Source organism: Sorex fumeus, unplaced genomic scaffold, assembly GCF_029834395.1.
Source record: "Sorex fumeus unplaced genomic scaffold, SorFum_2.1 ptg000128l, whole genome shotgun sequence".
NCBI lineage: Eukaryota > Metazoa > Chordata > Mammalia > Eulipotyphla > Soricidae > Sorex > Sorex fumeus.
The window spans coordinates 59,385,872-59,405,297 of NW_026606185.1; positions in this window are offsets into that span (position 1 = coordinate 59,385,872).

The following is a 19,426-nucleotide window of genomic DNA, read 5'->3' on the forward strand; positions in this document are numbered from 1 at the left end:
GCTACACTAGCACGCGACAGGGACAAATGGAGATGTTACTGGCGCCCGCTTGAGCAAATCGATGATTAATGAGAAGTCAAGTGATCAAGCGATATATATATATATATATATATATATATATACATATATATGTAAAAAAATTCCCCCTAAGATTGGTTGTCTCCTACTTTGAACCCCATCAAATGTGGTGAGGTACTTTTGGAGTATGGGTGGTGTATGGTATGAAGTGTCTTTCGCGGCTGCCTGGTCCAGGAATAGGTTTCCTTGTGGGTGAGGCTCAGCCCGAGCATGTGGAGAGCGGCTGTGAGCATGGTGGTGGTTAAGGTTAAGGTTAAGGTTCTGGGCTGCGTCTCTTGGGGCGGGGAGGGATCTCACCCACATCTCTCGGGGGCACCCCGAGTGAAACAGCCTTGGTGCGGGGTCCAGAGGCATGGTTAGAGCGAGTGTCATGTTATGCTCCCTTCCGGGAGAGGAGAACATGTGACTCTGGATGGTGGCCGGAGATGTGATTATCTGGTGTCAGCCAGAGGTGGCTTATGGGTGTGACTGCTGAGTTACCGGAGACATGGTCATAATTTTTATACATAACATTTTCTAGTCAAAAGAATCACCTTCCTTTGGCATGTCCTTGAGTCATGCTAATTGTTTGCGACAACTTTTGGCAAGAAGTTCCCTCCTCCCTGAGTCCCTCTCAGAGCTTCAGTGCATTGAAGACAGAAGTGGCCCAGGGCCCAGAAAGACAGCGCCACACCAAGGAGAGACAGCTTCTGTGGAATGGACGGGACCCCAGGCCACAAAAAAGGTGACAGCCTAGGGCAAAAGGCTGCTGAGAAGAAAAAAATACAATAAGAACTACAAAAGGGACTACTTGTAAATTTTTATATTTTCAATAGGGCATGCATGCTTCGCTTGCAGGAGGCCTGGTTTTAATCTCTGCCATTGGATGGTCCCCCCAGTCCCTCCTGGAACAGCTACCCACTGTTTTATCAGCACTGCTGAGCCTAAAAAACAAGAACATAAAATAGATGAATCCAATATAGGATGGAAAGTATAAGCATTAAACCCATGAAGGGGCAAGGGAGGCACCAAGAAAATGACAGAACTGTGGATGCTTAGGTACAATTGTGTTCTTCCCTGGAGAAACCCAGAAGACAGACACCTGGTCAGCAGGGGCCAGAGGGCCTGAGAGCTAGTACAGAGGTTGCACCTGCCTGGCACATGGTGATTTCTTGAGCACCGAGCCAGACGGAAGCCCTGAGCACTGTCAAGTTGTGACCTAAAACTCTTCCCCTATAAAAAAAAGAATGGTCATCAAATAAAGACATCGGGGCCCTGTGTGATGACGTCACTCCACTGCTGAGCCAATGAGAGGCATGTGCTCATCAGGACAGGACCCCATTCCTCCAGAGACGACATGCCAGCTCCCGGGGACCCCAGAATGCCGCAGAGGGGGGATCTGTTCCCACTGTTTGACACAGGCCCTTTGGGGCGTGTCACCTCTCTACTGGGGTGAGTGATAAAGAAAAATGCTGACTTGTGTCCTCTATCAGAGTCCAAGGAGCACTTTGCAGGTGTGGGCTGGGAATGAAGTGTCCCTGGGCTGAGGGGCAAGGATGAAGAAAGACCCCCATGTGGAAGAAGCCTGGTCAAGTGCGGAAATGAGGTCTCCAGGAGGGAGATCTCCAGGAGGGTCTGCAGCAGGGATGTGCCTCAGTAACACCCACAGGGCATTGCTGGATTTTGTGGCCTCAAAAGCTCTCAGTTGGGAACATCAAGGCCTAAAGGGTTCATGTGAGTGACCGTTTAAACACCGGCCTCTCATTCTCATTCCACTCAAGTGGCTGTCTTGTCTGCACTTCAGGGGTCCAAACTGGGGCATGGACAGGCCACTCATGCCTGTGTTGGGAGCCAGATCTCAGGGACTCAGGCAGAGATGGGCGTGATGGCTGGATGGCAGCAAGTCATGTCCCCTCTCTCAAGGCCCACTCTTCTCTCATGGGGGCCAAATGTTGTATTGCCTCTGGCCCCTGACCCTCTGCGAGCCCAGATACTCTCATACCCTATTTCCCAAGTTTTTTTTTTTCCGTTGGTTTGGGGCCACACTTGGTGGAACTCAGGGGCTACTCCTGGCTTGTTGCTTGGGATCATTACAACAGTGCCCATGAGCCACGTGGTGCTGGGGATCAAGCCCAGGTTTCCTGCATGCCAAGCCCTCAGCCCTTTGAGCTGCCTCCCTGACCTCTGTTTAAGGGTTGATCCTTACACCAATCCATTGCTGTCAGTATACACAAATATGTACATGCTGTATATGTACACAGAGTTATTGCTTTCTGTTGCTGCCTCCTAATTTGCACGGAGACTCTTCTTCTCCCTGGATTCTCAATACCGGGAAATGTATAAGGAATTCATCTGTGAAAGTTACATGACAACAATAATTCCTACTTCATAGAATTAAAAGAAGTCCAGAGAGAATACTGAGGACTAGAATGGATACAGTGACTTTATTTCTTCCTGCATTGTCAGGATCTGGTCCAGGACCTCACATATGCAAGGCAAGTGCTCTGACCACTGGGTTATACCCTCAGTCCCAGGAATAGTGATGTTTAAAGCTACCAAAAGGACATATGAAATTCTTTTGCAATGTCAGTGACTATTGAAAGTATGCATATCTATGATGGACATAGACAGTAGATTAGGCTGACGCTATGCCGTTGTGAAGTTTTAGGTGAGCTATACCAACCTTGTGCAGGAGAAGAGAAGGTTCTGGAAGATATTGTGGAAGGTAGTATAATGTGATATCTGCAGAGTGGACTTTCAGGGTCAAAGACATCTGAATTTGAATTCGACCATCTGTACTGATATGCGGAGCGTCATGGGGAAACATAGGCAGCCTTCCCACGCCAAGGTCCCTCATCCCTAAGAGGGGGTGTGGCAGAGGGCTGACTGCAGCCTGGCCGGGAAGGGGATTTCCTGGGTGCAGACACAGTGATGAAATCCTGGGCTGCTGGCCAGTTGACTCACTGGTGACTCAACACCATCTCCACTCCCTGCAATGCCTCTTTCTTGCTGAGGGAGCCTGAGCAAATCTCTTGACCTCTCTCATTCAGATCCCTTATGTAAAGGACCCGGCATCCAGGTGAAAATGCTGTATATTGGGAATGCGTGCAGCTCACCTAAACCGCACGGCACATAGTGTTGGCCACATATAAATGCGTGCAAGAGACTTGGGTTAGCTCATCGTGGGCAACATCCTCCACTGTCAATGTCACTGTCACTGTCCTCCCATTGTTCATCGATTTGCTCGAGCGGGCCCAGTAACATTGTGAGACTTGTTGTTACTGTGTTTGGCATATCGAATACATCATGGGTAGCTTGCCAGGCTTTGCCATGTGAGCAAGATATGCTCAGTAGCTTGCCGGGCTCTCTGAGAGGGGTGGAGGAATAGAAAGCAGAGAAATCAAACTCCGATCAGCCTGGTGGGCCATGTGCAAGGCAAACGCCCTACCTGCTGTACTATCTCTCCAGCCCAACATCTTCCACACAATGCCTATTTCATAGTGAAGTCTTGTCTGAGAGGCCATGGACTGAACCCCATCTTGAATGTGGAAGGCAGTTTCTAGAGCAGTAGTGGGGTAGCACTGGGAGCACATACTGCCATGGGCTATGTGGCTCCCTGCTCTGTGGAGGGTGCTGCCTCAGAGCACAGGCCTGGGGAAAGATCAAACTTCGCCATCCAGGTGTGGCTTCTAGGACCTGAGAGAGAGACAGACAGACAGACAGACAGATACAAAGAGACAGAGAGAGGGACAGAGAGTGAGACAGAGGGAGAGAGAGACAGACAGGGAAACAGAGAGATATAGAGACAGAGAGACAAAGACAGACAGAGGGAGGGATGGGGGAGAGAGAGAGAGAGAAAGAGAGAGGGCACTCAGCAAGTAAGGCGTTTGCCTTACCCACGGTCCACCTGGGTTCAGTTCCTGGACACTGCCAGGAATAATCTCGAAGCAGAGGAGTAAACCCTGAGCTCCACTGGGTGTGATACACTTCCCCCTAAAAAAATCCAATAAACAAAGTGTGGTTTCTACTGATTCAAGTTTGATGGTACAGTTTCATTTCTGTACCATCTGACAGGTGAACAGTGGTAAGTAATGGACCATATGCGTGCTAGTATATATTATACAGACAGCATGTGAAGATATGCCCTGAAGGCGACTGAAACCTCATGGGAAGAGGGGCGTTCCCGGCTCATCCTTCATGCCCTACTGAGGTCACGAGTTGCCCCCACGAGCAGCTCTCCAGCACGCCCATGGCTCCAGAAGCACAAGTCTTAATGCAGAGCCCGGGAGCTTGTGGCAGAAAAGTGAATGGACTATGCATTAATCCATGGGATTAATTAATCCACGGGATCCACCATGCCTGCCTGGACGGGAAAGGGTGTTGCTCCCCTCCACCTTTTTCCCTCTGGACAGCAAGATGGCGGCCACCTCGGAGCTTTTTGGAAAGCCAGGTATGAGCCGGTCGTGATGGGGTGACTGAAACCTCATGGGAAGGGGGGCATTCCTGGCTCTCCTCCACACCCTACCAAGGTCACGAGTTGCCCCCCACGAGCGGCTCTCCGGCACGGTCATGGCTCTAGAGCCACAGAAACCAGTCTTATAATTATCTGACTCTCAGCAGAAATACTTCCAGGCTTAATAAGTAATATATCAGAAATCCAAAATCGTGCGGCTGCTATTGTGGCCGCGCGACATCATTTGGTTCTTGTAACCAGCTGTAGAAAACAAATTATTTCACAATGCCTTTTTAGCAGGTCTGATTTTGGGGTGTAAACTCTAAATAATAATGGTGCATCTTTTGTCGAAACAATGAATCTAATCAAAGTAGATAGAGTGTTAACTAGAATTCATCTGCCTCACAGGCATTGGGAGCGTTGTTGGGGGGGTATGATGGGGTTCTTGGTAGTGAAAAATAAGTAATGGTGAAGGGAAATGTGTTTGATGATTGCATGACCAAGACTTAAACCTGAAAGCTTTGTAACTTTTCCCACAGTGATTCAATAAAAAAAAAGATACGCCCTGAAGAGGACCTCTGTAGATCTATCTGCTCATCTATCCACCCATTTATCATTATCATCTATCCATTATCATCTCTCTGCCCATCATCATCTCCATCCATTATCTATCTTTCCATTATCAAGCTCTGTCCATTATCAGTCTCCATCATCATCCATCCACCCACCCATCCATCCATCCAACCATCCTCCATCCCTGTCTGAGATTACTCATCACCTAGTCAATACTATATAAAATTCACTGTAGTAGCTATTTTTTGTGCTGTCACAGAATTCTCAATATTCAACAAGTTAAAACATATAGAGTACTCGTAAAGTTCCCTAAATGTGGCATTTATTTGTTGGGGGACAGTTTTTTCCCAATGTGCCCAGACATGTTGTGCACCAGATCCGGGCAGATGTGGGGCACACTCAGAGAAACCACTCAGGGAGATAGCCAATGGTCATTCACCTTCTAAACACATATTTTATAGAGGGTCTCGCTTAAGAGGATGGTCCAATCACATAAAGGTCAGCATTACTGACCTATCACCTTTCTAAATTCGATTTGCCCTGAGGCCCAATCCCAGTTAGGGCTAGATGCTGCAGTTAAGAATGACTTGCTAAGCATAGGTGACAATTCTTGGGGGGTTGGGTGAGACTCAAGGCCATACCTGGTGCTTGTAAAATGTGCCCAGAAACTCCTACTGGGTCTGCTATGCAGGGACAGATCTTATCTGCTCTGGTGCCTATTGCCATGTTCTACATTTATTCAATAACTAAAAGTTGGAGGCATCCCAGTTTTGAATATGATTAAGTAAAAAACAGAAAGACTAAGATGAAAAAGCCCTTAAGAATAAAACAAGTGGGTAGGGGCTGAGGGATAGTACTAGAGGCAGAGCTCCGGACTTGAACTTAGAAAGCACTTTTCTTGCACACCAGACCCTGGTCCGTAATACACATTTTTTCCTTTGTTTTTTGAGTCACATCCAATGATACTCAGGGGTTACTCCTGGCTCTGCACACAGGAATTACTCCTGACAGGACATATGGGATGCCCAGGGATTAAACCCAGGTTGGACACATGCAAGGCAAGTGGCACATGCAAGGCTGTACTATGTCTCCTGCCCCTCTAGTGCACTTTCTTGATGAGTCATTATTACTGTCACTGTCACTGTCCTCCCGTTGTTCATCGATTTGCTCGAGCGGGCACCAGTAACGTCTCCATTGTGACACTTGTTACTGTGTTTGGCATATCGAATACATCACAGGGAGCTTGCCAGGCTTTGCCGCACAGGCGAGATACTCTCGGTAGCTTGCCGGGCTCTCCGAGAGGGGCGGAGGAATCGAACTCGGGTCAGCCTTGTTGGCTGCGTGTAAGGCAAACACCCTACTCGCTGTGCTATGGCTCCAGCCCAAAATGAATTTACCAGGATTTTTCTTTCCTTCTTTCCCTATATTTCCCCCATCTTTATATCTTCTTTCTCTTTCTTTCTTTCTTTCTTTCTTTCTTTCTTTCTTTCTTTCTCTCTCTCTCCTTCCCTCCCTCCCTCCCTCCCTCCCTCCCTTCCTTCCTTCCTTCCTTCCTTCCTTCCTTCCTTCCTTCCTTCCTTCCTCTCTTTCTTTGCTTTTGGGTCACATCTGGCATCACCAGGAACTACCTCAGCGCCTAGTTGGGAATAACCCTTCAGCACGATTCAGTGTGACCCCCCCTAAAGATAAACCCACAACAAAAATTACTTTTCTTACCGCTTAGAGGGTGAGAAGTCCATATCAAATTGAAGTGTTGGTGGGACCTTCTGTAGGTCTTACTCCTAGCTTTGCACTCAGGAATCACTCCTGGCAGTGCTCGGGATGCCAAGGATTGAAACCAGGTCCACTGCATACAAGGCAAACACCCTACCCACTGTGCTATCACTCTGGCCCCTATTCTCTTTTTTATTCCTTTTTCACTTGGTCTCTATGAATTCCTGATTTTTCAGCAATGGCAGTATTCTTTCTTAGGGCTGCTATCACAAGGTACCACAAAATAGGTCCTTATGACAACAAAACTAGGGATCAGAGAGACAAGAGACAGCTGACCTGGTTTGAGCACATGCTTTGCCTGGAAGATGCCTGGGTTCAACCCCTGATACCATATGCCCCCCCGAGCATCACCAGGAACTACCTCAGCGCCTAGTTGGGAATAACCCTTCAGCACGATTCAGTGTGACCCCCCTAAAGATAAACCCACAACAAAAATTACTTTTCTTACCGCTTAGAGGGTGAGAAGTCCATATCAAATTGAAGTGTTGGTGGGACCTTCTGTAGGTCAGTCTTCCCAGGTGGGTGCCGGGGGCGGCCATGGTCCTGGGCTTTCTCAGGCCTGGGAGTCAAGTTGTTCAGGCCTCTGGTCTGCCCAGGCCCAGTGGCCTCTCTTGGGTACCACCCATGGGTGGAGCTGGGCCATTCTGAGCCCACTGGGCCAGGAGTACAGCCCCAAGGACGCAGCACTGCTGGGGGCCTGCAGTGCTGGGGATACCAGGGCCATCCAGGCAGTGCTGGGGTCCCCCAGGATCACACCCAGTGATGTTCAGTCATCTCGGGCTGCACTGGGAGAAGTCTGGGGACCATGCAGAGCTGAGGACTGCTTCCGGCAAGTCATGCACCTTAACCCCCAACACTAAGAGATCTTTCTGGAGAAGGGCCACCCTCGTGGGGCTCAGGCTCCTCCTGGCTCTGTGCTCAGGAGTGACTCCTGGTGGTGTCTGGGAAACTGTGAGGTGCTGGGGATCAAGCCAGGGAGAACTGTGTGCAAGGCAAGCATCCTACCTGTGAACTGCAGGGACCATCTTTAAATGGGGTCTGGAGGCCGTGAGAGTGACCACAGTGCATCTGTGGGCTGGGGCTGGCCTCATGAGAGATGCCACTTTTCCCGCCAGCAGCAACGTGAAGGAAGGGGCTTGCCGGGGTTCAGGGAAGCACCTGGTGCTTTGGCTTATCTCTGAACGGATGCGGCTTGCTGTTGGAAGGACTCAAGGCTTTTGTAGGAGGTCGACCCCAAACTGGCCTTAACTGTATTCCGAGCTGAGCACACACCTGCACGTTCCTGTGTGGGCAGAGAATGCTGAGAATGTGCCGGGTTCCTTTATCTCTCTTCCCAGCAGAACCCATAGGAGGAGGGAAACTGCAGAGCCCCTGGGTTCCAGAAATCTCTTTTCAGATTTACAGGACAGATAAACCACGCAGGCATCCGCAAGGACAGGCTGGAGCCAGGAGTAGCTCTTGAGCACCTCTGTTCACCCTCAAACTAAAGAAAAACAGAGAAAATTCAGTATCTCGATGGCCTTGCGCCCACCAGGCTGTACTAACGCTTTCTAAACGCAGACTCCCAATTCTTCTCTGCTGGAAGATGCTTCTTGTTCCTCTGCAGGCCAGATGGTTCTCCAGGACGTGAGGACCCCCTCCCGCCTCCAGTCTTCCACCATGCACACCTGTCACCAATAAGGCTCTTTCTCACTCGTTGCTGTGTTTCTCTATTCATTGACCCCGAGGAGCCATAAAACCAGCTCATCACGGTTAACACATGTTCACATTTTGTAGTCTTTGTTTTGAAGACTAACTGTGACCAGCCCACTCAAGCACTTTCTGGGGTGGAACTAATTGCAGCTCTCCTAAGGGATGATGCACTCCCGAGAGAACTGGGGCCCTAAGGGACACGGTGGAGGGGAAGGGCAACCCCAGCCTCGGTCTCAGTTTGTCTCTCGTCTCCTCCATCCCCCGCTCGCCACCTCAAAGTGGAAGCTTCCTAGTCTGGTGGTTCTCAAAGAATGTACTCAGTCCCTCTGTCCAGATTCTGCAGAGAAGCTTCATGTCCGATTCCTGGTGTTGGGAGAGTTTTTGTGGTTCTCTTTGCTCCAAATGAACCACCTACACACCAGGTCTGGTTTATCAACGTGTGTGTGTGTGTGTGTGTGTGTGTGTGTGTGTGTGTGTGTGAACTCAGAGATGGGAAGCATTTTGTTTTCTATGAAGAGATTGTGGAAGGGGTGGGGTACCCCCCTACTTCCCAGATCTCACAAAATAACCAGGAAATTGGTTGGGTATTGCGGGGGGGGGGGGGGGGGGGGGAGGGGTGATCGCTGGGGAAGAGGGGGCACTTCTGGAGAGTCCGCAGGTCTCTAGGACACCTGTGAAGGGGTTCCTTTGCACTGGAGTGAAAGAGGACAAACAGCTTTTGAAAGGGAAGGGCCGAGGGAGGAAAGGGGCAAAACTGCACCTCAGGAGGTGAGCCGAGCCGGCAGCAGCCAACACGGAAGAGCCCGGCAGTGCTAGGACTTGCCAAGGAGCTCAGGGCGCACCACGCTGTGATTCTTCTACATCAGAATAGCAGCCCCCCGGGGGCCAGAACCCTGAAACTGTCCTGGGAGCAGATGCTCAAACACATGCAAAGCAGAAGTCAGGGAAAGACCTTGACTTTGACATGCAAATGAGCTAGCCAGCTGGGGCTGAATGTGTGTGCATGCAGCTTTCACCTCGGGGGGTGTGTGTGTGTGTGTGTGTGTCTATGTGTCTGTATGCATGTGTGCAGCTTTCCCCACAGCCTTGGGTGAATGTGTGTGTGTATCTGTGTGTGTGTATCTGTGTGAGTGTGTGCAGTTTTCCCCTCAGCCTTGTGTGTGTGTGTGTGCGCGTGTGCACGTGCACAAGCATGCCACCTGCTCTGCTCCCCTGGGAGGTCTGTGTGCGCGCGCATGTGCATGTATGTGTCTGTGAGTGCACACAGCATTCCCTGCCACCTCTGGATGCATGTTTGTATTCCCGTGTGTGTGCGTGTGTGTGTGCGTGCGCATGCAGCCTTCCCTGCTGTCTCACCTCTGGGTGTGGGTGCATATATATCTGTGCACGTATGTTTATGTGTACCTCTGTGTATGCATACCTGCAGCCTTCCCTACTGCCTCTGGGTGTGTGTCTCTGTGTGTTTATACATATCTCTGAGTATGTCTCTGTGTGTGCCTGCATGCAGCCTTCCCTGCCATCTCTGGGTATATGTCTGTGTGAGTGTATGTATGTATGCGCGTCTGTGCATCGTGTGTGTGTAAGACTTTCCCTGCCACCTCTGTGTGTGTCTGTCAGTCTGTGTGTGTGAGTGTGTGTGTGTGAGTGCACATGCGTCTTTAGTCCCTCACAGCCCTGGCTCCTCAGGTGAGGGTGCAGTTCCTTTCCTTTGCCCCTTCCAGTCCCCCAACTATTACTCACCTAAGACCTTGTGTGCCCCAGTTGTTGCAAAGGTCAAGAACACTAGCCCATGGCCTGGCTCTGAACCAAGGACACCCCTCTCACAGCTCCTGAGGTCTCTCCCCCTACAGCCAGGATTTTAGTCCCCAAGGCAGGAGGTTTCTAGGGGCTTCTCTGACTTCCTGCACCACGCCCCCTCCTTTATGGTTCTCTGTTTCATTGTATAAGACAGTCCTCTCACCTCGTGTCCCTCATAAGCAGGCTATGGACCCCAGGCCTTGGGGCAGGGGGCAGCGTCTTAGGTCATCCCAATACCCTGAGCACAGCCAGAGATAAGGGCTTAGGGCTTAGAGCCTTCTTTCTTCCTGTGCCCATTTGAAGATGGGTGCTGGGCACTGAGAGGTTGGAGGTTCAGCAGCTAGAGACAGGGGGCAAGAAGGGGGAGGTCAGAGTTCCAGCCTGGCTCTGACCCCCAGCAGGGGCCCTGCGGCTCTCTCTGGAACCTGTTATGAAAGCTGTGTTTCAGCTCTGTGACCTCTCAGAGCTATTTTGATCCAGTTACATCAAAACCTAACTCAGAAACTTGCCTCTGAGTCTGTTTTTTTAGTAGCCTTAAGTTTCTATATGTAACGATAGAAAGTATATTGACTATTAGGTGATGAGTGTGGTGTTGAACTTAACGTTCATGAGAAACCATCATTAGCGTATCATAAATCACAGAATCTCAGTCAATATAATTTCTTGTTTTGGACCACACCCAGCAGTGCTCAGGGATCACTCCTGGCCAGGCTCGGGGGATCATATAAGATGCCAGGGATTGAACTCGGGCAGCTTCGTGCAAGGCCAGTGCCTTACCCGCTGTACTATCGCTCTGGCCCCTATAATCAATGTTTAAAGAGCACTGATTCTTAGAGCCAGAGATATAGTACAGGGGGTAAGGCACTTCCCTTGTATGTGCTCAGCCTGGGCTTGAGTCCCAGGAATACATATGGTGACCTGAACCCCTTCAAGAGTGATCCTGAGCACAGAGCTAAGAGTAAGCCCTGAGCACTGCCAGTGGAGCCAACATGGAAGGAGGGACAGGAAGACAAGGGGAGGGAAGGACAAAGGAGAGGAAGAAAAGGGGAGAGGAGGGGAGACCTCAAACCCTCTCTGTCCTGCCCTCCCCCACGACACACCTACAAGAGCCCACAATGATATGAATTCTAAAGCCAATGGGGCAGAGCTGGGGACCTTCTCTGGGACTCAGGACAGGGAAGGTGCCCAGCGCTTGTAGGGGTGCTGGGCTCCAGGGATCCTCAGTGAGAACCAGGTCCTCTGAAACCCAGGGTTTGCCCACCCTGTAGGTCACCTTCCCCGACACAGGTGGTTTCTGTCAGATGCTCGCTCCTGGCCATTGTCCTCAGTCAGGGAGCAAAGGGCCTGGTCCAGGCGACCCATGACCAAGTGATACAACTGGGGGGCGCTGGCACTAGGGGGTCACAAAGGCATTCCCCCAGTGTGCGAGGCTGTCAGGGCGCCCCTCTCCAGCCCCTTCACCGGCGCAGCGCAGGGGCATTGGAGGCAGTTGCGGGCAGGATGGAGACCCGGCGTGCCCAGAGCAGGGAGAACGTCCTCGGGTCGGGGTGGGCATGGGGGTCTCCGAGCCAGCACTCCCGCTCCCGCCCTGCCAAGAAGAGGATGCCCCGTCACAGGTGCCAGGTGGGCTCGGAAGGGTTCGCGGGGTGCACAGAACCGGTTCCAGGGCCTCCACACTGCAGGTCAGGCTCGTGCTAGACGCGCGCTCCACTGCGCTCTCTGCGGGCTCGGAGCTGCCTGGCTCTTTCCGGGACCCGGCGGCGGGTCGGGATGTCCACCCCCAAGCCCCACCCCTCCCAGGCCAGGGTCACCTCCCAGCCCCGTCTACCGATATCAGGCCCAGATTGAGGCCCCGTGCTGGAGGGTCGCACCCACCAGCCGGGGACTAGAGGGCCTCCTCCTCCGCCCCTCCAGGAGGGGACTCTGGGTGAGTTGATCCAAGGAGCCCCCTGGGAGCGTGGGTGCGGCCAGTTTTCCAGCACCTCACGGTTCCCCGCCTTCCGCAATCCTCCGGAGTGAGCTGTCTGTCTGTCCACTAGTGATTGACATCAGAGTCGAAAATGGCATTACCGGGCGGGAGAGACAGTACAGCGGGAAGCACGCGCTCCTCCCACACGGCTGGCCCAGGTCCTACATCCAGAGCACCTCATACGGTCCACCAAGCTTGCGGGTCAGGTGTGATCCCTGAACACAGAGCCAGGAGTGACCCCCGAGAATCCCCGGGTGTGGCCCCAAACAAAAAATAGCACTGTAGCACTGTCCTCCCGTTGTTCATTGATTTGTTCCATAGGGCAGCAGTAACGTCTCACAACAAATTGTGAGACTTGTTGTTACTGTTTTTGGCATATTGAATGTGTCAGGTGAGCTTGCCAGGCTTTGCGGTGCAGGCGAGATACTCTCGGTAGCTTGCCCGGCTCTCCGAGAGGGGCTGAGGAATCCAACTGGTTGGTCACATGCAAGGCAAACGCCCTACCCGATGTGCTATGGCACCAGCCCAACAAAAAACAAATAATAGTAAATCATTAAAATAACAGTGGTGCTGAAAAGAAGGCCGCCTTGCCCCACCTCCTCCACTTTTGAGCCTGATATAAATTTAATTTCAACATTAGACATTGTTAAACAGTTTGTCCCTTGGAGGCTTGTATGAGACAATATGTGATCAGATTTAACGATACATGTGTTTTTTTCTTCTTGGGTCACACTCGGCGATGCACAGGGGTTACTCCTGGTTCATGCACTCAGGAATTACTCCTGGCAGTGCTTGGGGGACCATGTGGGATGCTGGGAATTGAACCCAGGTCGGCCATGTGCAAGGCAAGCGCCCTACCTGCTGTGCTATTGCTCCAACCCCCTTAACAATATTTTTAAAGATGAATACATCTAAATATCATGACATTTAATTTTTCCCCTTTATTTAAACACTGTGGTTTACAAAGTTGTCATAATACAGTTGTTATGAGCATTCGATGTTCCAACCATTCCCACCACCAGAGTGACCTTCTGTTCACCACCAGAGTGACCTTCCGTCCACCACTGTCCCTGTTTTCCCACGCCCCTTCCAATCTCAGCAGGCACAGAAGAATTTATTTTCTATCACTTGTTATGGGCCAGAGCGATAGCATAGCAGGTAGGGCATTTTCCTTATACACCACCAACCTGGGTTCAATTCTTCCACCCCTCTCGGAGATCCTGGCAAGCTACCAAGAGTATTCTACCCTCATGCCAAAGCCTGGCAAGCTACCCGTGAGGTATTCGATATGCCAAAAACAGTAAAAACAAACCTCACCTGGAGACGTTACTGGTGCCTGCTCGAGCAAAAATCGATGAAAAATGGGAGGACAGTGACAGTGATCACTTGATACAACAAAATGGCTAATGGAATTATCAAAAAATATTTTACAGAGAAAGAAAATTTTTGAAAATTGTTATATCCACCATGGGGTTTCTAAGTCTGTCTGAGGATTTACTAAGCTGTTTGTTGCTAGTTGAGCCTTCCGTGTTACTGTTTTTGTTTATTGAGCTTTGTGGGCTTCAGTGTTGCTTTCCAATCTACTTCGCTGTGCTCCTACTGGCTGTCTGGCTCAGTGTTGTGGAATTTGGAGGAGTGACTCCAGGGACTGTAGGATCTGTAGAATTAGGCTAATGAGTTTATACTTGGCAATGGCTGTGGGATGTGGGTGTGGCTGCCAGGGTTTCCGGAAGTACCGAAGTTAGTGGGGAGGTTTCCTGCCCCCGAGTCCAAGAAGACACCGGAGTTCTCAGCCTGAATGCAATGTAGCTGGAAGCTTTGCAGTTTGGTGTCTGTGCAGAGACTAGCCGAGGAGGTTGAAGTTGGGTCATTGGCATGGCGGCATCTATGGGGTGTGGGTGTGGCTGCCCGGGCTTCTGCAGAGTGAAGACTTGGCTGCTTCCCTCCCGAGTTTGCTCCAGAGTTTTCAGGCAGAAGACTGGTGTACCCATGCATTTTAACCACTTGGTTAGCATTTCTCCCAAGATTTGGTCATGAATGTGTAAAGCAGGGGCCAATGGGCGAGCTGACATAGGGGGCCTGCCCGATGTAAGCCAAGCGTTGTCAGCAAGGGTAAATCCAGGTTAATGTCACTCATGAACACATTGCACATTACATGTGAAACTCCTGAACACAATATTTATGGATTTCAGTAGTATGCAAAAGAGTAGCACTGTAGCACCATTGCTCATGGATTTGCTAGAGCGGGCACCAGTAGCGTCTCCATTGTGAGACTTGATGTTACTGTTTTTGGCATATCGAATATGCCATGGGGAGCTTCTGCCGTACGGGCGGGATACTCTCCGTAGCTTGCCGAGGTCTCGAGATGGACAGAGAAATCGAACCTGGGTCAGCCCTGTGCAAGGCAAACGCTCTACCTGCTCCAACCCATGCAAAAGAGTCGTGCATAATAATTGAGCTGGGTTTTGCTTCCTGTGACCCCACCCTAATTCGCCCAATGGACCCACAGCCGGTGGTGCCCTGGGACTTCTCCTGGAGTCTTGCTAGAGGCTTGCTAGAGGCTTGCTAGAGGCTTGCTCCTTGCAGGACCCAGGGGATGGCACACAGAAGCCAGGGTCTGAAATTGGGCCCCCTACATGCAAAACATGCTCAGTCCATTGACCTGTCTCCCAGATTCCCCCACCTTGCTTCCCGTTGTTTCCCATCTTCCCCCCTGCCCCCACCCCAAGAAAGACTAAGACAATAATTACCATTTTAAAAAGGAACCGCTGTGGGCCTGAGTGAGACAGAGGACAGAGGTTAAGGCAGTAGCCTACAGGACGCTGTGAGCCTGGCTCTAGTTCTGACAGTGCATATGGTCCCCTGAGCACCACCAGGAGTTGTCCCTGAGCACAGCATCAGGTGGGGCTCCTCGAAATAGCAAAATAAATGAAGCAACCATCGTGAGCTGGGGAGATGGCCCACCAGGCTGGAGCTTAGCTTTGCATGCTGGAGGCCCAGGATTGACCCACATTGTCCTCCAAGTACTTCCAATAATAACCCTGAACACAGAACCTAAGTAGCCCCTGAGCACTTCCAGCTGTGCTGTCTCCCCCCCCCCCCCAGATAAACAAACCAAAAAATAAATTACAGGGTCGGAACAATAGCACAGTGGGTAGGGTGCTTGCTCACCGGGGTTCAGCCCTTAACAGTCCCCTGAGCACTGCCAGGAGTGAAAGAGACTTGAAAATTCAGTGCACTTGCTGGAAAATAAAAATTGCTAACAGGGACATGTTTGAGACAAATGGTGAGCCTTGAGTCAAATCCACAAACAAGATAATGGCTTGTTTTCAGAGTCAAGTTTTTATTTCAGTTATTACTCTGTGGTTATGTAAGTGAATGTCCTTGTTCTGAAGAAGTAAACACACTTAATCTTTTAGGATGAAAGCCCCCGATGTCTGCAAGTTAGTCTTAAGTACTCAGAAATATGTGATTTATATATATATATATATATGTATATGTGCATATATATATATATAAAATGATTCCTGCTAAAAAACACAGTACATGTTTTTCCACAGTCTATATGCAGGTCAAAGAATTCAGTCAAGATTTTTGGGTCAGAGGGGTCCTCAAAGAGGCACCCCTGGTGAATCTTAAGAGACTATGGGTGCCAGGCATGTGCCCTAACCTCTGTACTGTCCTCTGGCCCCAGTTAAGGCTTTGAAAATGTAACATATATTGGGGCCGGAGCAATAGTACAGACGCAGCTGACCCGGGTTTGATCTCCAGCACTGCATTATGGCCCCCTAAGCCCTGCCAGGAGTGATCCCCATGTGCAGAACCAGGAGTTACCCCTGAGCACTGCTGAGTGCAGTCCTCAAACCAAAATAGTAAATAAATAAAATATAACCTATAAATGAATATTGACTGTTCCTGAACAATGTCATGAAATCCTTCTCAGTTAAAGGCCTTGGAGTTTTGTTTTCAGTTTTGTTTTTGTTTTTGTTTTTTGAGAGAGAAAAGGGGCAAGTTGCCGTCACTCCTTAGCAAATTCCCATAGACTGGCTGCCGACTGGCCCAAATTGGTTCTAAATGCTCAGAGATCTCTCAGAACACCGCCCCAGGGCTCTGGATGGCAGAAAGCACAGAACCAGGGTCAATAAATGTAATAAATGTCGGCTAATGGCAGTGACATTTGCAAGCAATAAAGCAAGCCCGGGTTGATGAACTCCTTATAAAGATGGGATGTGATAGCCGTGGCTGGCTTGGCAGATCTGACTCAGCCATTCTGCGCCATGATTCCCGGCTATTGCTGCTTCATGAAAGATTAGAAGATGCCGTGGTCCTCACGCAGGTCCTTGCTAGCTTCATGTTTGAGCGGTTGCTATCGCTGCTACTGGCAGAAGAGTGAAAACACAGGAGGCTCATGCTAATATTTTTCTTACTAAGAAGAATCAACATGGGAAGAAAGATATTCTCTGCTCGACAACGTATTTTTTGGCGGGGACTTCCAAGTGATGCTCAGGAGACTGGCGGGCACGAGCTGGTCCTTGCAATTCTCTGGGCTGGCACTTCAGAGCTGCTCAAGATTTCCCGGGCCACCCGAGCAGTGCTCAGTGACACCCAGGGCTGCCTGGTGGTGCTTTGAGGACCGTGTGACGCCAGAGATCAAACAGAATCTTTTTTTGGGAGGGCACCCCAGTGGTGCTCTGGGCTTATGCCTGTCTCTGCTCTCAGGGATCACTCCTAGTGGTGCTCGGGGGACCCTCTGGGGTGCTGAGGATTGAACCTGGATCAGCCATGTGCCAGGCAAGCGTCCTCCCCACTGTACTATAACTCCAGCCCCTCGACATGGAATTCTTTAAATGACCCCGAGTGTACAACGCTGAGCATGTCCTGTGCACTTCCAGTGGCCAGGAAATTCTGGGTGATTGAATCTCAGAGTGGTCAAAGTCATTCATGACTATGGGGGCTGGAGAGATAGCTCAGCAGGTAGGGCATTTGCCTTGCACACAGCCGACCCGGGTTCGATCCCCAGCATCCCATATGGTCCCTTGAGCACCACCAGGAGTAACCCCTGTACATGTGCATCACTGACCCAAAAAGCAAAAAAAAAAAAAAGTCATTCATGACTAGCGAAGGCTCAGAGGTGGAAACCACCCCGACAAGAGCTCACCACAAAAAATCCCATTTTCCCTGCAAAGCAGTTCCTATTTTTAAATCCAGCAGCCATGGGACTATAGCTGTGAGTGAGAGCATTGTGGCCCCCACCCCTCTCTCGGCAGACTTGGGGGAGACACGCCCCAGGTGTGTGCAGCAGCCCCTGCCTGAAAGCCTCTTTTGTGCTCTGGGTCCATCGGTTCATCCTGCAGGTGTCGTGATAACAGGTGGCGAAGACCGATCCGGAGTTTATCTGGTTGGAGCGGACAAAGGGCAGCTGTCTGCTGTCTGCTCCTCCGTGGGCTCTTCTCAGGGCGAATCCAGCAAATCACAGTCAGTGACCCTGAGCTGGGGCGGGAGACAGGGCCCAGCCGTTGCCACGGCGCCAAATCAAGGCTTCAACTTTACTTGTTTTTGTTTCTCTTAGGGAGTGGCGTGGGCCACACCAGTGTGCTCAGGGCTTACTCCTTGCTCTGGGCTGAGGGATCACTTCTGGCTCTGCACTCAGGGATCACTCCTAACTCTCCACTCAGGGTTCACTCCTGGCTCTGTGCTCAGGGATCACTCCTGACTCTGGTGCTCAGAGATCACTTCTAACTCTGCTTAGGGATCACTACTAACTCTGCACTCAGGGATCACTCCTGGCTCTGTGCTCAGGGCTCACTCCTGGCTCTGTGCTCAGGGATCACTCCTGGCTCTGCATTCAGAGATCACTCCTGGAGGTGTTCAGTATGCAGTTCCATATGTGGTATGCAGTTCTGGGGGTTTGAACCCCAATCAGCTCCTTGCAAGACCATCACCTTAAACCCCTATATTCTCCAGCCCCAATTTAATTTTATTCTTTTAATCACATGAAACTCCAGAGTCGCTTGCTTTTTAATTTAAATGTTGATTTTAAAAGACTGGGGGCCCTAGGTGGATGGGGCTACGCCCCATAGTCTAGTCCCTAGAGGTCCTTGTGGTGCCAGGGCTGGCCCCGGACTCAGCCTGGAGTGCTCTCTCCAGTCCCCCTCTATCTTTATTATACGTTTTTATTTATAATTTTGGGTTTAGCGAACAGCCACACCCAGCTGTCCTCAGGTCTGACCCCTGGCTCTGCACTCAGAGGTCCCTCCTGGTGGGGCTCGGGGGACCATATGTGGTGCTGGGGAGAGAATCTGGGTTAGCAGCAGCTAAAGCAGGTGCCCTATCCCTGCACTATTGCTCCAGCGTCTCCTCTGCTTTGAAACGAAATATTTGTAATATTGTTTTTCTGATTGCAAAATGTCGTGGAAGAAGCCTTGGAATACACACAAATGAAAGAGGATTTATTTACTACTACACCAGTCCAAGTTCAGCAAGGGGACACTGCTTTCTACCTCAAGAACATATTAACAAGGCAGAGTCTCAGTGCTGTTGCTATGAGATTTTTTTTTTTTTTGCATCCACGATGTGCTACATCAGCTTAAGAACTGGCAGGAACCCCAGCCTCCTTTGAAAACTGAAAATCAGCTCACCTGATATTTAGAGCATGTGTTGCAATCCCAAATTCACTTGGAATTTTGTTATTTGAAATGCAGGCGTGGTTTTTCCACAGAGCGCTAAAAAGAGGACAAGATTTAGGCATACGAATAGAAACACGGGAACTGGACGGCTAGCGCGTGGGGTAAGGCACTCGACTCGCATGTGGTTGATCCAGTTCAATCCCCGGGACCACACACAGTCCCCTGAGCACTGCTGGATGTGATCTCTGAGTGGAGAGCCAGGATTAGGCCCTGAGCAGTGCCAGATGTGGCCCCAAACCCCAAAACAAATAAAGCCAGAAACCACGACGACACAGGAGTCACCAGTGTGATTATGAGTGTGGCAGGAAGGAGAACAGACCATTTTCCTGCAAGTGAGGCTTGCGCCATTATATAGTGGGTAAGGCACTTGCTTTGTATGTGGCTGGGCCGGGTTTGATCCCCAGCACCCTATATAGTCCTCCAAGC